Source organism: Hevea brasiliensis, chromosome 7, assembly GCF_030052815.1.
Source record: "Hevea brasiliensis isolate MT/VB/25A 57/8 chromosome 7, ASM3005281v1, whole genome shotgun sequence".
NCBI lineage: Eukaryota > Viridiplantae > Streptophyta > Magnoliopsida > Malpighiales > Euphorbiaceae > Hevea > Hevea brasiliensis.
In genome coordinates, this window is record NC_079499.1 from 13,322,082 (window position 1) to 13,336,893 (window position 14,812).

Consider the following 14,812-nt stretch of genomic DNA (forward strand, 5'->3'; position numbering starts at 1 on the left):
AAAGGTATTCCTTATTACTGATTGGGTGGCCATAGCATACTATGCTAGGTGTCAACCATGGTCTATGAGATACCTAAACTAATTTAAAAAAATCATTTATGGTAAGAAAGAGTTCTGATGATATTAAGAGTTAATATCATATCTCATTGCCAATTAGTGATAAGCCTAGTAAGTCACACACATACACAAAATAATCACCAAGTAAAATATGATTTAATTGATTAATTAAAGATTTTAATTAATTAATTAAATAGGTTTAGTTTGTAATAAGATTGCAAAGTCCCTAGCATGCCTTGAAATCAAATCTAGGCTATTGAATGTATAATACAAGTTAAATTTATATTTAAAGTGTCTAAATATGAATTTAATTGTGAGAAATTAATTAATGAAGATTAATTAATTAATTTATATTTGATATAAATTGATTAAAAGAGAAGAAATAATGATTTTGGGTTGAGAACTTAAAATTAAAACATAAAGGTAATTTGGTCATTTCACAGGGTGATATATGGCACCATGAGATGGTGACACATGGCACCATATAAGCTTGTCATTTGTCTTCCTATCATGTAAGATGATCAAAGTCAAGATTAAGTCTAGCTTTGACACTAGGCTTAATGTGATTAAGTCAATTAAAAAAATAAGATGCAATGTGGTGGTGACATGTGGCAATAGGTTTAAGTGATGACCTAATTATAAAAGGGAAAAAAAAAGAAGAAACAACATACTCTTCTTTGTCTCAAAGGTGCCGCCACCTTTATCACTCCCTCTCCTCTTCTACTTTTCTTATCAATTCAAAGAGAATTGCCCAAATTCCTTTGAATTAAAATTGCTAGGAATTATTTCTAGTGTCCTATACACATCTACAACCTCTCTAAAGGCATAAACCCAATTTATAATTGGTTGGCAAGGCTTGAGAAGCAAGATTGGGGGCTGCCCATTGGTGATCTTGGTGTGGACAAGCTAGAGGGACAACATTTGGGGTCCTAGGTGCATCCTAAAGGTGGTAATTACATCACTAGTGCATTAAAGGATTAGTGCACATATTCTTCTTTCAAACTAGGGTTCAATTGAATTAATTTGTTAATTCAAAAATCTTAAATGGCAAACATAGATCCTAATATATATTAAAAGTGTTTTAATATGTAATTGAGCATTGAAATTAATTAGGCACAAAATGGATGTGGCATGATGCATGAAACCCTAGAAGAAATTTTTGAAATTTAGTGCTCTAATGAATAAATTTTCATGCTTCCACTCCTTCACTAGTTATTCAAGAATTGGAATTAAAAGAGAACATAATGTTCATAGCAAATGGGGTTTGACATTAACCATGACTCCGGCTCGAATTGAGATTTTGTAACGGAGAGATTCTAGTGCATGGTAACATATAATTAAAGGTTCATTTAAGGTATTCCTTATTACTGATTGGGTGGCCATGGCATACTATGCTAGGTGTTAACCATGGTCTATGAGATGCCTGAAATGATTTAGAAAAATCATTTACGGTAAGAAAGAGTTCTAATGATATTAAGAGTTAATATCATTTCTCATTGTCAATAAGTAATGAGCCTAGTAAGTCACACATCTACACAAGCTAATTACCATTTAAAATATGATTTAATTGATTAATTAAAGAGTTTAATTATTTAATTAAAGAAGTTTGGTTTGCAATAAGATTGCGAAGTCCCTAGCATAACTTGAAACCAAATCTAGGTTATTGGATGTATAGTATAAATTAAATTTGTATTTAATTTGATTAAATATGAATTTGATTATGAGAAATTAATTAATAGAGATTAATTAATTAATTAATTTATATTTGATATAAATTAATTTAAAGAGGAGAAATTATAATTTTGAGTTGAGAACTCAAATTAAAAAGTAAGAACAAATTGGTCTTTTCACATGGTGACATGTGGCACCATGAGATGGTGACACATGGCACCATATGATCTTCCACTTGTCTTCCTATGATGGAAGACCACATATCATGATTTAAATAAAGCTTGACACTTGGCTTCATAGGATTAAATCAAATAATAACAAGATGAGATCTTGTGATGACATATGGCAAGGGAGTTAGGGTTTCACCTAAGTATATAAAGAAAAGTTATAAAGAAAAATCAGCCACTCTCTCTTTTCTCTCATGTTGGATGGCAACATGGAGTCTTCTTCTCCTCTTCCATTTCTCAATTGATTCAAAGGGAAAAACTTAGATTTCCTCTTGAATTAAATTATTAAAAAGTGTTTCTAACACCTAATACATTCTTACAACCTTCACAAAGCATAAACCCTATCTCAAAATTGGTTAACAAGGCTTGAGAAGCCAAACTCGGGGCTGCCATTGCATCTTTGGTGTGTGCTTGTAGTGGACAAACTAGAGGGACAACATTTGGGGTCCTAAGTACATCCTAAGAGGCTTCAATTGTGCATTAAGAGGTTAGTACCTAAAAATCCCTCTTTTAGTTAGGGTTTAATTGAATAAAATATTAATTCACAATCTTTAATGGAAAATAAAAATTAAATACATGCTAAAATGTGTTTTGGTATGCAATTGGGCATTGGAAATTGATTAGGATCATAAGACACTTGGTATGGTGCATGTAATCTTAGAAATAATTTTTGAAATTCAAGGTTCTAATGCCCTTTATTCACACTTCCACTCCTTTATTATATTATACCAAATTCACCTTTTCAAGTTAGGATTTACCTACGGGTATTCCACTATCATCATTGTATTCGACACACCTAAATTAATAGGAATTGATTATAATATTGAGGTGCCTATCAATGCTGCACATCTAGGTGAAAATGCAATCTTGAACTTTGGTAGAGTTTTGTCAATCCAAAGAAGCCCTCAACATGCTGAGCACAAATGTATAATTACTTCCACAATATTACAAATAGATAGCTCGATCTTATTAAAAACTTTGTGGTCGTCTGTGACTCTTTAGATTTTTTTTGTGATGAAAATTTGCTTCGCTGGTCTTTATTCAAAACTATCGACAGTAGGACCACCATGGTAGCCTTGAATTGTGAATTGTGTTAGACGCTTACGAGAAATCATGCTAAAATAGTTTGAGGACCAAAACTTTTCTCCCTTAATTTTAATGCTTGCCAACATTGGATGGCAATGGGGTTGGCTCCTTTAGGTAGTCTACAGGATGAGGAATCAATTAGTGGTTGGGAGAGATTCAAACAGTGGCTAGAGTCCCCAGAATGAAGTAGCCTATTTCATGGATTTTTGGGTTTAAATCAGGTTCAACCATTTTTTCCTTCATTGACATTATCAAGTTTTAATGGCTAGAAAAGTTTTAAAGAGGGGGGGAACTGTAACGCCCTCACATTGGACACTCCTGTATAGTTTACTGTTCCGGTGCCTGATGTCTGCCTGGACAGTCAAGACATCTGAAGTTATATCTGTGACATCCAGAAAAGTTATAGATAAAAGTAAATAGTGATTACCAGAAGATCAAGTATAAATAAGAAAAATAGAGCATAAAAAGTTAAATGAGCCAGGGGTCATAGCGATGGGTGACCGCACCGAGGAAGTGACTGCAAGATCAGTTAAAACCCTAATTTCGTACATGGCATTGTGACACCACAGTCCTAGGAAAAATTGCGAAGCTAGGAGAAATGTGAAAATCACAGAAAAAGGTAGAGAACCAGATCAAATAGTTAGGTCAGGATTCCGGAAGAAATACAGTATTATTGGCAAACCAGATTAGATCGGCGAGAGACAAATTGATCAATTCACCTCTAGAGGTGACTCATGATCTAACTGTCCAATAAAATGTGAGAAATTAAAATTGTGAAATATATAATTAAATTGAAGAAGTTATGAAAAAATAAAAGGAAAAGAAAAGAAATTAAAATAAACTTTATGACATCATTCAAGTGACATAAGCAAGATGTAATAAAACTCTAATTTTTATTATAGGAATTTTTTAGGACAATTTAGCCTTATAAGACAAAAGAAAAAAAAATAAATGAAAATTTCCTTTCTTCTTCCATTTGCCGTCTCCCACATCTCTCTCTTCTCTTTCACCATTTTCTCTCAACCTCCATTAACACACCCATTCCAAAGCTTCACTAAACGCTAATTTATGCCCAAAATTCCTCATATAAATGATAGAAAGCTTCAAATTGACTCTTAAGAAGATTGAAGGAGGAAGGAGAAGGAAAAATTGAGGAATTAAGGAGTTAGAAAAACTACACAAAGAGGTTAGTTAAAATCATTAAATTTCTCTTTATATTCATGCATGTACACTTGAACTAACTTAGGAATTGAGGAAAATGAAATAAAAAGAACATGTTAGGGACCTAGAGTGAAATTTTGCCAGCACATAACTAGTTAGGATTTGATGATGTTTAATTAAATTAAACATGGATTCTTGGTGAGTTGAAGTTGTATAGGTGATCTATATGTGTGAATTGCATGAATTGAAGAATTTAGAAAATTAGGGTTCTTGACCCTTAGGGTTTTGGAGGGAAAAAATTTGAGAATTTGGAAAATTGGTGTATTTTGACCTAAGTAAGGTTAAAATGGTTAATTGGTATAATTTAGAATGTGTTTAAATAGTGAGAAGTTAAGTCAAATTCAGATTGGTGAGGAGTCACTACTGGATAGCCTGACCTAGGTCTATTTTAGGGACCAAAACTATAATTCTGCCACCCTAATTGGTGTGAGGCCAATTGGATATGAAAGTAGACACATAATGTCATAATTTTTGTGTAGAAACCATGCCCAGAAAATGACATTAAGATAGTGAACAATTAGGTCAAACCCAGAATTGGCACACTACCACTGTACAAAAATGACCAAATAAACAGTATTTGTTTATTTGACCATAACTTGGTCTATAAAGGTCCAAATGACCTGATTTTTGAACCATTAGAAAGCTATGACACAGTTCTACAACTTTCATAAAGAACACAAATCCAAATTGTCACACCTTACCCCTCTGTAAGGCATAACATGTTCCCATAGTATACATAATGAATTATCAAACTTCACTTACTGATAACCCATTAAATACACTACAAGGGATTTTAAACAATTTCTTATGTCTTTTTACAGTAGTGAGCACTTTTGAAAAGTTTTAAAACCTTTTACTAAAGTTAGATTATATAACAAATCTGCAATATCAATAGATTCTATAAAAATTTCGGCAGAGTGCCGTTTATATTTTGAACAAAACAGTTCTTCAAAAACCTGTAAAAAAACATTTCCAATATATTTGTTGCATTCCTAAACTCCAATATGGCTCAACACAAATCAATTTTCTCAACATAAGTCAAACTCAATTCAACATCATTTTCAGTAGGTCAAAAAATAGAATGCAAAAAGACTAAGTAGTTCAAAAGCTGAGATAAGAGAAGTATAATACAACATTTTTACAGGTCAAAATAATTTACAACTGCTCAAGACCAAGTACAATATATACATACAGTTCACATACATTATAATAAAAATTACAAGGAGGTACTCAATATACCCGGTAAAATCTCAAAAGTGTAGCACAAGCAGGCTACTCTGCTGCTTTATCTGTCTGTCTACCTGAGATAACAATGAAAAAGCTATCACTGAGCCATTGTCTCAGTGGTACACAACATTAAGAAAATGCAATTTAAAACCATAAACCATAAATCGCATAAACTGTAGATACTTAAAATCATAGTTAATTTCAAAAGACATAGATTGTCTTAAAGAATTAAATTCCATTTCACAATGTCTCAATAAATACTAATAAATCACACACACAGCTTAATCATGATTCCAAAGTCCAATTCGTCCCAAAAACCAATGGCTAATGAGGAATAATATAGCTAGCTAGCAATTATATGAGTACTCATCTTATTCGTCTTCAACTGGTACACACCTCAACACTTCATCCAAAGAGGAAATTCAAAACCAATTCATCCCACTAGACAAGCTAGCGAGGAATTCAATCAAATATACATGATAGTTATAGTTTCAAACCATTTGCAATATTTTTCAAGCAATAAGTATCCATCAAATTTCATTCAAACAAATTTTTCGCAATTTAAGCAATAACATACAAATTATCATAATTTATTTCAAGTGAAAATTTAAAAGAAATAACTGTTGTGCACAAACTTCTGATGAGTAGCCTCTTGGCCTTGACTTAGTGGTTCTTTCCCCTTCCCCGAGTTTTTGCTAACTGAAATACATAATTTAAAGTGTTTCAATATTCATTTAAATTGTTTCTAATAATAAAGTTCAATAATTAAATTTTATTAATACTATTATTAGTCAGCCTATAATATTGACCTTTGATGCATTCTAAGTGAGTCAATTTTAATGTTCCCAATTTGTCACATTTTATAGTCTCTAAATGTTGGTATATGTTACCAATTTCATTTTAAAGCTTATTGCATTTTATTGCCATTTTTTAGATTTTATATGCTAGATTGCTCTAGCTAAATGTCTTATTTCCCTTGGTTTTTAGGTTCTAGTCGAAAGAGCAAAATTGTAGATTTATGTCTTAGTGACATTTTGACACTAATTTCATATCATTTGGAGTTTTCTAGACTAAGTTATGGTCATTTTACTATTACTGGTCAAATTGCCTTTTTATTGTGAACTTAGGTCATTTTTAGGTCATTTTCAATTCTGGCAGGTTTTATACCTGAACTTGTGCAAGCCTTTTAACTTGCTTATGGTCATTTCTGAGTTTGGTGGTCTTAACCAAAATTGTAGCTCTATGTCTAAGCTTTCCAACGATATAAATTTCAGGTCATTTGGACCTATGTACATGGAGTTATGGCCAATTACGTAATTACTGTTCAAATGGTAAATTTTTAGGTTTGAAAGGTTACAAATCCAGATTAGGTCAGTTTTAGTGTCACTTTTCGGATAGAATTTTGGTATGCTTCCAACATGAAAGTTGGCACATTTTGTGCCTAGTTTCACCTCCAATTGGTGTCATACCAATTGGGATCACACATTTAGGGTTATAAGCTCATTTGTATACTATCCTTTACATTTCTCTCAAACACCAATCCAAATGCACATTCAACTTATTCTAACTTACCTTCCATACCTAATTCTGACTTTGTACATTACCATATTCATCAATCACTTTACATTATAGTCAATTTGGGCAGAATACAATGACCTTTAATACACCAAATATAATCCTAAATTACAAAGTCCAATTATAACAATGTATACACAAAAAAACTCCCAAAAATTACATATAACTTCCACTACCGAATTATATATATTTTCATCAATCCTTAATACCATACTTCATCAAATAACTTCATGAATTCAAGCATTCTTGAACAAGTCATAAGGCTGTCGAATTGCCCTAAAATGTATAAGCCTTCCATAATTTCTTAAACTCCAATTTCAAATGCACAATCACCACATACACATGGAAATAACTTACTAGAACATTAAATCACCTTAATTAACATTAATTCCCAACAAGTATATGTAAGAATAATTTATTAACCATGAGATTCCATGGCTGCCAAAAATAGTACCCTCCAATAACTTATCAAAACCTTAAAATTTCTTCATCAATTTACTTATCTCAACATGGAAATCAAGTTTACTTAAGAAATGAAGAAGAAATGGACACTTACCTTTTGTGAGCTTTCTCAAAACTCCTCCAAAACTCTTCTTTCTTGTTTCCAATATGTTTCCCAAGATGTATAGACCAACTATAGTGAAGACTCTTGCAAGAAATTGTTGCTTGATCATGGAAGCATGGAGCTCAAATGTGGGATGGCAATGGAGGACAATGGGAGAGGTTTCAATTCGGCTTAACGAAGAAAGAAGAAGAGAAAATGAGATAGTGGATTTGTCCACATATGTTTATATATTCTCCCTTAGTGCCCCCACTAACCTTTAATTAACATTAAAATATCCATATAATTAAGCTTTAATTATCTTAAGTTTTATCCCTTAATTCCTTTTATTTATTCTATATATTTGACTTCTAATTTTTTTGGCATTTTTAAAATTTAACACTACTAATTTTTTATGGACATTTAGGTCAAAAGTCAACTCTAGGTGTCAATTGACCAAAATGCCCCTCCTTGGGTTGTATTCTCGATTTTTCGATAACACCAATTTTTATCGATTTCTTGATTTTTCGTTTTCCTTTGTACTAATTAATTAAATTTTCTTCAATATTTTCTTAGTCAATTATAACGCAATAGATGTTTGTTTAAGTCTCAAAAATATTTTCCAGGTTTTCCCGCGGTCCAGGGCTAGTCAACGGTCCTCGCCGCAACTTTCCGGTGCGGTCACCCTTCGCTAAGGTTTTTGGCTCATTTAACTTAATCACATTTCATTGCTCTTATTTTTCCTTTGTTTTTCTTGTATTTCTTCTATTGTATTTCATTATCTTATTTCTCTTCACTAACATTTAAGTATAATTTCAGGCATTCTAACTATCCGGACAGATACCGGTCATCGGAATAGTAGAACGTACTATCGAATATAGGGGTGTTACAATTCTCTCCCCCTTAAAATAAATTTTGTCTCGAAATTTTACTTGGCATCAGTCTCTGAACAGCTGTGGGTGCTGTCTCCTCATGTCCTCTTCATGTTCCCAAGTAGCTTCCTGGCCTGAATGATGGTTCCACAGCACTTTAACCAGGGGTATTTGCTTGTTCTTCAACTGCTTCACCTTATATGCTAGAATCTCTATGGGTTCTTCCTCATATGAGAGGTCTGGATTTACCTCAATCTCTTCAATAGGTAGAACATGAGATGGGTCTGATCGATACCTCCTTAACATAGATACATGGAAGACGTTATGTATCTTCTCCAACTTTGGAGTTAGTGCCAATTGGTATGCTAGAGGACCCACTCTTTCCAGAACCTCATATGGTCCAATGAAACAAGGACTCAGTTTTTCCTTTCTGTCAAATCTCATAATCCTCTTCCAAGGAGAAACTTTGAGGAATACCTTATCACCCACTGCATATTCAATATCTCTTCTTTTTAGATCAATATAGGACTTTTGACGGTCTGATGCAGCCTTGAGTCGATTTCTGATCAGTCTAATCTTTTCCTCTGTCTGCTGAACAATTTATGGCCCAATCATTTTTCTCTCACCTACTTTATCCCAACATAGGGGAGTTTTGCACTTTCTTCCATATAAAGCTTCATATGGAGGCATCCCAATGCTTGATTGGTAGCTGTTGTTATAAGTAAACTCAATCAAAGGTAAGTGTGTATCCTAACTACCTTCAAAGTCAATCACACAAGCTCGTAGCATATCCTTTGAGATCTGAATTACCCTCTCAGACTGGCCATCTGTCTGTGGGTGGAATGCTGTGCTGAAGTTCAATCTAGTTCCTAGGGCTCTCTGAAGACTACCCCAGAATCTAAAAGTGAACCTAGGATCTCTGTCAGATATAATCGATACTGGCACTCCATGCAATCTTACAATTTCATCTATGTACAATCTGGCCAATCTTTCCAGGCTATAGTCCATCCAGACTGGCAGAAAGTGAGCAGACTTGGTCAGTCTGTCAACTATAACCCATACTGCATCATGGCTATTCTGTGTCCTCGGAAGTCCCATAACAAAATCTATAGTTATCCGTTCCCATTTCCACTCTAGTATTGGCAATGGATGTAACAAATCAGCTGGTACTTGTTATTCTGCCTTCACTTATTGACAAGTTAGGCATTCCAGAGACAAAATCAGCTACATCTCTTTTTATACCCATCCACCAGTAATGCTCTTTTAATCCTCTGTACATCTTAGTGCCACCAGGGTGCATAGCAAAAGGAGACTCCTGTACTTCCTTCATAATGATCTGTTTCAAGTCAACATCATTAGGAACGCACATTCTACCTTGATGTAGCAATAAACCATTATCTCTCACAGAGAATTCAGGTTTCTTGCCCTATTGGACTTCTTTCAGTAGCTTCTGATATTTTTCATCATTCTGAGCAGCCATTCTAATCTGATCAATCAACACTGGCTGTACATGCCATGCAACTACTATCTTTCCCTCATTATCAATCTCCAAACTGGCATGCTGTGTTTTCAACTCATGTACCATGGACAAAGGAGAAACTCTAAAACTTGCCATAGTCTTACGACTTAAGGCATCAGCCACCACATTTGCTTTCCCTGGCTAATAGTCTATTAAGCAATCATAGTCTTTAATTAGTTCTAACAATCTCCTTTGTCTCAATTTCAATTCTTTCTGAGTGCCTAAATACTTCAAGCTCTTGTGATCTACGTAGATATAACACTTCTCCCCATATAAGTAATGTCTCCAGATCTTCAGAGCAAAAACAATAGCTGCTAGCTCTAAGTCATGTGTCGGATAGTTCCTCTCATGTGGTTTCAGCTGGCGTGATGCATATGCAATGACATTTCGATCTTGCATCAGTACACAGCCTAACCCATTGTGAGAAGCATCACTATAAATGTGTATTCTTTACCCGGTGTAGGTAAAGTAAGGACTGGAGCTTTAGTCAAACACCTTTTCAACTCATTAAAACTCTACTGGCATTTATCCATCTACTGAAATTTCACATCTTTCTGAAGCAGCTTGGTCAGTAGAGAAGCCAACATAGAGAACCCTTTCACAAATCGGCGGTAGTATCTAGCTAAACCCAAAAAACTACGAATTTCTGTGATATTCTTGGGTGGCTTCCAATTAAGGATAGCTTCTACCTTGCTGGAATCTACCTTGATCCCTTCAGCTGACACAATATGTCCCAAGAAAGAGATTTCCTTTAACCAAAATTCATAATTCAACAATTTGGCATATAGCTGTTTCCCCCTTAAGGTTTATAATACAATTCGCAGATGTCTATCATGCTCCTCTACATTCCTCGAATATATCAAAATATCATCAATAAACACAACCACAAATTGGTCAAGGTATGGTTTGAAGATAGTATTCATCAGATCCATAAAAGCAGCTGGAGCATTAATTAACCCGAATGGCATTACCAGAAACTCATAATGACCATATCGAGTTCTGAAAGTAGTTTTTGGATGCTCTTCTCGTACACCTTCAACTGATAATAACTAGATCTCAAATCAATTTTGGAGAACACAGTTGCACCCTTCAATTGATCAAACAGGTCATCAATGCGAGGCAATGGATATTTGTTCTTTATTGTCACCTTATTCAACTGCCGATAGTCAATACATAAGCGGAGAGTGCCATCTTTCTTCTTAACAAACAGTACTGGCGCTCCTCAAGGTGACACACTAGGGTGAATGAAGCCTTTTTCAAGTAGTTCTTGCAACTGTACCTTCAACTCCTTCAATTTTGCTGGTGCCATTCTATATGGTGTTATGGAGATTGGATCTACACCAGGCATAACATCAATCTCAAACTGCACTTCTCTTTCTGAAGGTAATCTTGGCAACTCATCAGGAAACACATCTGGAAAGTCACATACTATAGGGATGTCCTTCAATGCTGGACTCCCCACATGGGTGTCTACCACATGAGCCACGTATGCTTCACACCCTTTTCTGATCATTTTTCTAGCTAGTGTAGCCAAAATGATGTTTGACTACAATAGTTGCCTCTCCCTGTGTATTACCACATCACTGTACTGAGGGAGACTAAAAGTGACTATCTTCAGTCTACAGTCAATCATGGCGTGATGCCTGGCTAACCAATGTATGCCCAAGATGATATCATAATCTCTGAAGGGCATTTCAATGAGATCAGACAGAAAAGTATGTCCTTGGATCACCAAAGGACAATCCCTATACATTCTATTGACGCTGACCTCTTATCCTAGCGGACTTATTACTAGCACCTTAAAGTCCATTTTCGTACACGGAACAGCAATGCAATCAATGATGCTTGCACTCACATAGGAGTGGGTAGAACCCAGATTAAATAACACAAACACATCCTGATTAAAAGTTGATAAGGTACCAGCCACAATATCAGATGTTTTAGCCTCTTCTCTCTGTCTCATTGTGCAGACTCTGGCTGGAGCACTACCTTGCTTTGACTGATTCACTGTGCCTTGGCTGCCTGATGGACTACCTCTACCCCTGCCTCTACCTCTACTAACTGGTTGTGAACCTCTGGTGACAGGATTCTGAACTGACCCTTTTGTAGTAGTAGAAGGTGGCCCAACTCTACGGGTACTGGTGCAGTTTTTAGCAAAGTGTCTCGTGCCCCCACAGTTACAATAGGCTCCTATGGCCTTGTAGCATACCCCACAATGATTTCTACCACAAGTTTCACATGGACGGGGAGGGTAGGAACTTCTGGTAGTCTGCTGACCAGATAGAGGAGGTCTCTATCCCGAAAATTTTCCCTTACGAGACTTTTTACCACCCCTGCTTTGTCCCCCAAAGTTTTTTCTCTTTCCAGTAAGACTACTAAAACTCTGATCTACTGAATTTCCCTCTTTCTCTGTAACACCCCGAACCTCTGAGTTATGAATAGTACTACTCTTGGTCCGTGACTAGTACTATTCAAATACACTAATATTTAAGTATAATTCCAGGCATTCTAACTGTCCGGACAGACACCGGCCACCAAAACAGTAGAACACACTACAGAATATAGGGGTGTTACATAAATTCTGCCCATAACTAATTCATTTTGCCACCCAAGGTTGGTTGCCCAAAACTGCCAGAACCAAAAACCTGCCCAAAATTTTAGGTAGATACTAATCCGACCAGCCTTAGAAAAATAGGCATAACTTGAGCTACAAAACTCCAAATAGAGTGATTCAAAAAGGAAATTAAAGATAAGATATTAAGGAACAACTTTGATGAAGAAAAGTTGGCCAAATTCCCATTGTAGGCAGACCAATGGAACAGTAAAAATAAGTAACCCAAAACTGAAATTTTGAAATTTAACCCTAATAGACTTTGAATTGAATTTGGCAATCAATGCCAACAAAAACATGACTCAAAATGTGGTATGTGAATGCAATTAGAATTAATAAACCTATTTAGTAGGAAAAAGTCAATATTTTCACTTGAATAGTGTAATGAATAGTGACCCAAAATGCAAAATTCAAAGGATACCAATTTAAGCTAATTTAAGGCTACAACTAAGTAGGCATGAAATAAATTAATGGATTTATTATGAGATATAGTACTGAAATACTGTAAACTGTGTGTTTCAATTGAAAAAGAGACTGGAAAGGGATCTTCAAGGAAAAATAGAAATTTGGAGTAAACTAGTTAACAGAGAGGTTTGTGCACAACTAGTTTTAAATTGCTAATGTTTGGCATATCTTATTAGAGTAAATGACTTTATGTTCTTTATTTATTATGTTATTCAGCATCAAATTTATTTCAATCATTATTGAAAATTTGTTATAGTATAAATGAGTTTAGCTTTGGGAAAATGGTTCAGTTATGATTTTATTTTAGATATGGATTGAATGAGTTCAGTTTCGGAAATTTGTGATTGAAATGGGATTTGCATTAAAAAATACAACTTTATGTTTTAAATTGTGATGGGCATAAAAAAAATTATTAAATATTGGAATTAACTTTGAATGGAATTGTATTATGATTTATGCTCACAAAAAGGACAAAGAGATTTATGATATTATTTTATATCTCACCATAAATGCTTGACTAGGTTATTAACCGTCTCTCTCATTTGTTGAGGAGACAATGGAGTTAGCTTTGTTTTGTTTTGAATACCATGGTATGTGCACAGGCTTAGATTCTCCTCTTATTAGAGGTTAGATCTAAGTTTTTTATTGGCCCTTTCGGAATTTTCATTATTGTGTTGTGTACTGTGCACGATGATTCGACCTCCCCGACCGAAGGGAGTTAGAATCGCCCCGAAAATGGCCCTTACGGATTAATCTTGCATAGTTAATGAGATAAAGAATGTGTTTTGAATAGTAAGAATTGTGATTTATGCATAATTGATTTTATTGGAATTAAGATTTATTTCCATAAATTACTGGAATTACTTTAAATGTTCAGTTATGATTTGATAAATTGAAATTCTTGAGCAAAGTCATTTTAAAAAATAATTTATTTTATTGGCAACGAATATTTTGATTTTTGAAATTTTGATTGAATTTCAAGATTTCCAAATTCTTCGCTAAAATTTTGGTAAGACATTGTATATTATGTTTTAAATTATGATTGTGCATCACTGAGTTCACCACTCAATAATAGTTTTATATGCTGTCGCAGGTGAAAGTAAAGATAGAGCAGCTGAGTGAGATTTCCGGTAGCTGCACCTTGAAGACTCATTGGGATTAGCTTCGGGTATATTACAGGTATACCGTTTTACATTAGATTTTGATGTATGTATGTAATTATATTTATGTAAATTATTTGAGCAGTTGTACAAGAACTTTTATAATATTATTTTTGGTATATAATTAAAATGCAAATTATTGTAATATTCAAATTTATATATGAGTTTTGTAATTAATATAAATAATTAAATTTTGGTATTTTGTGAATGAGAAATTATTCTTTTTTTAAAATGAGATGCTTCGAATTGCGATTGATTTTCAGTTGAGCTTCTTGTATGAGATTGTGAGATGAAATGGATTTGTATTGGAGCTATGGTTGAGTAAAAATATTGGAAGTGTATTTCTTTTCAGGTTTTGAAGAACTGTTTTATCAAAATACAGCCGGTACTCTGCCGCAATTTTTGTAAAAATTGCGATAGTTTTAAATATCCAAAAATTTGATTTGTTACTTAATGTCAATTAAAAGTTTTTAATATTTGTGAAAAAAATTTACCCACTAGCTTAAAATGAATAGAAATTATTTTAAAATCCCTTGCAGTATATTTAATGGGTTACTGGTAGGCGAAATACGGTAATTCG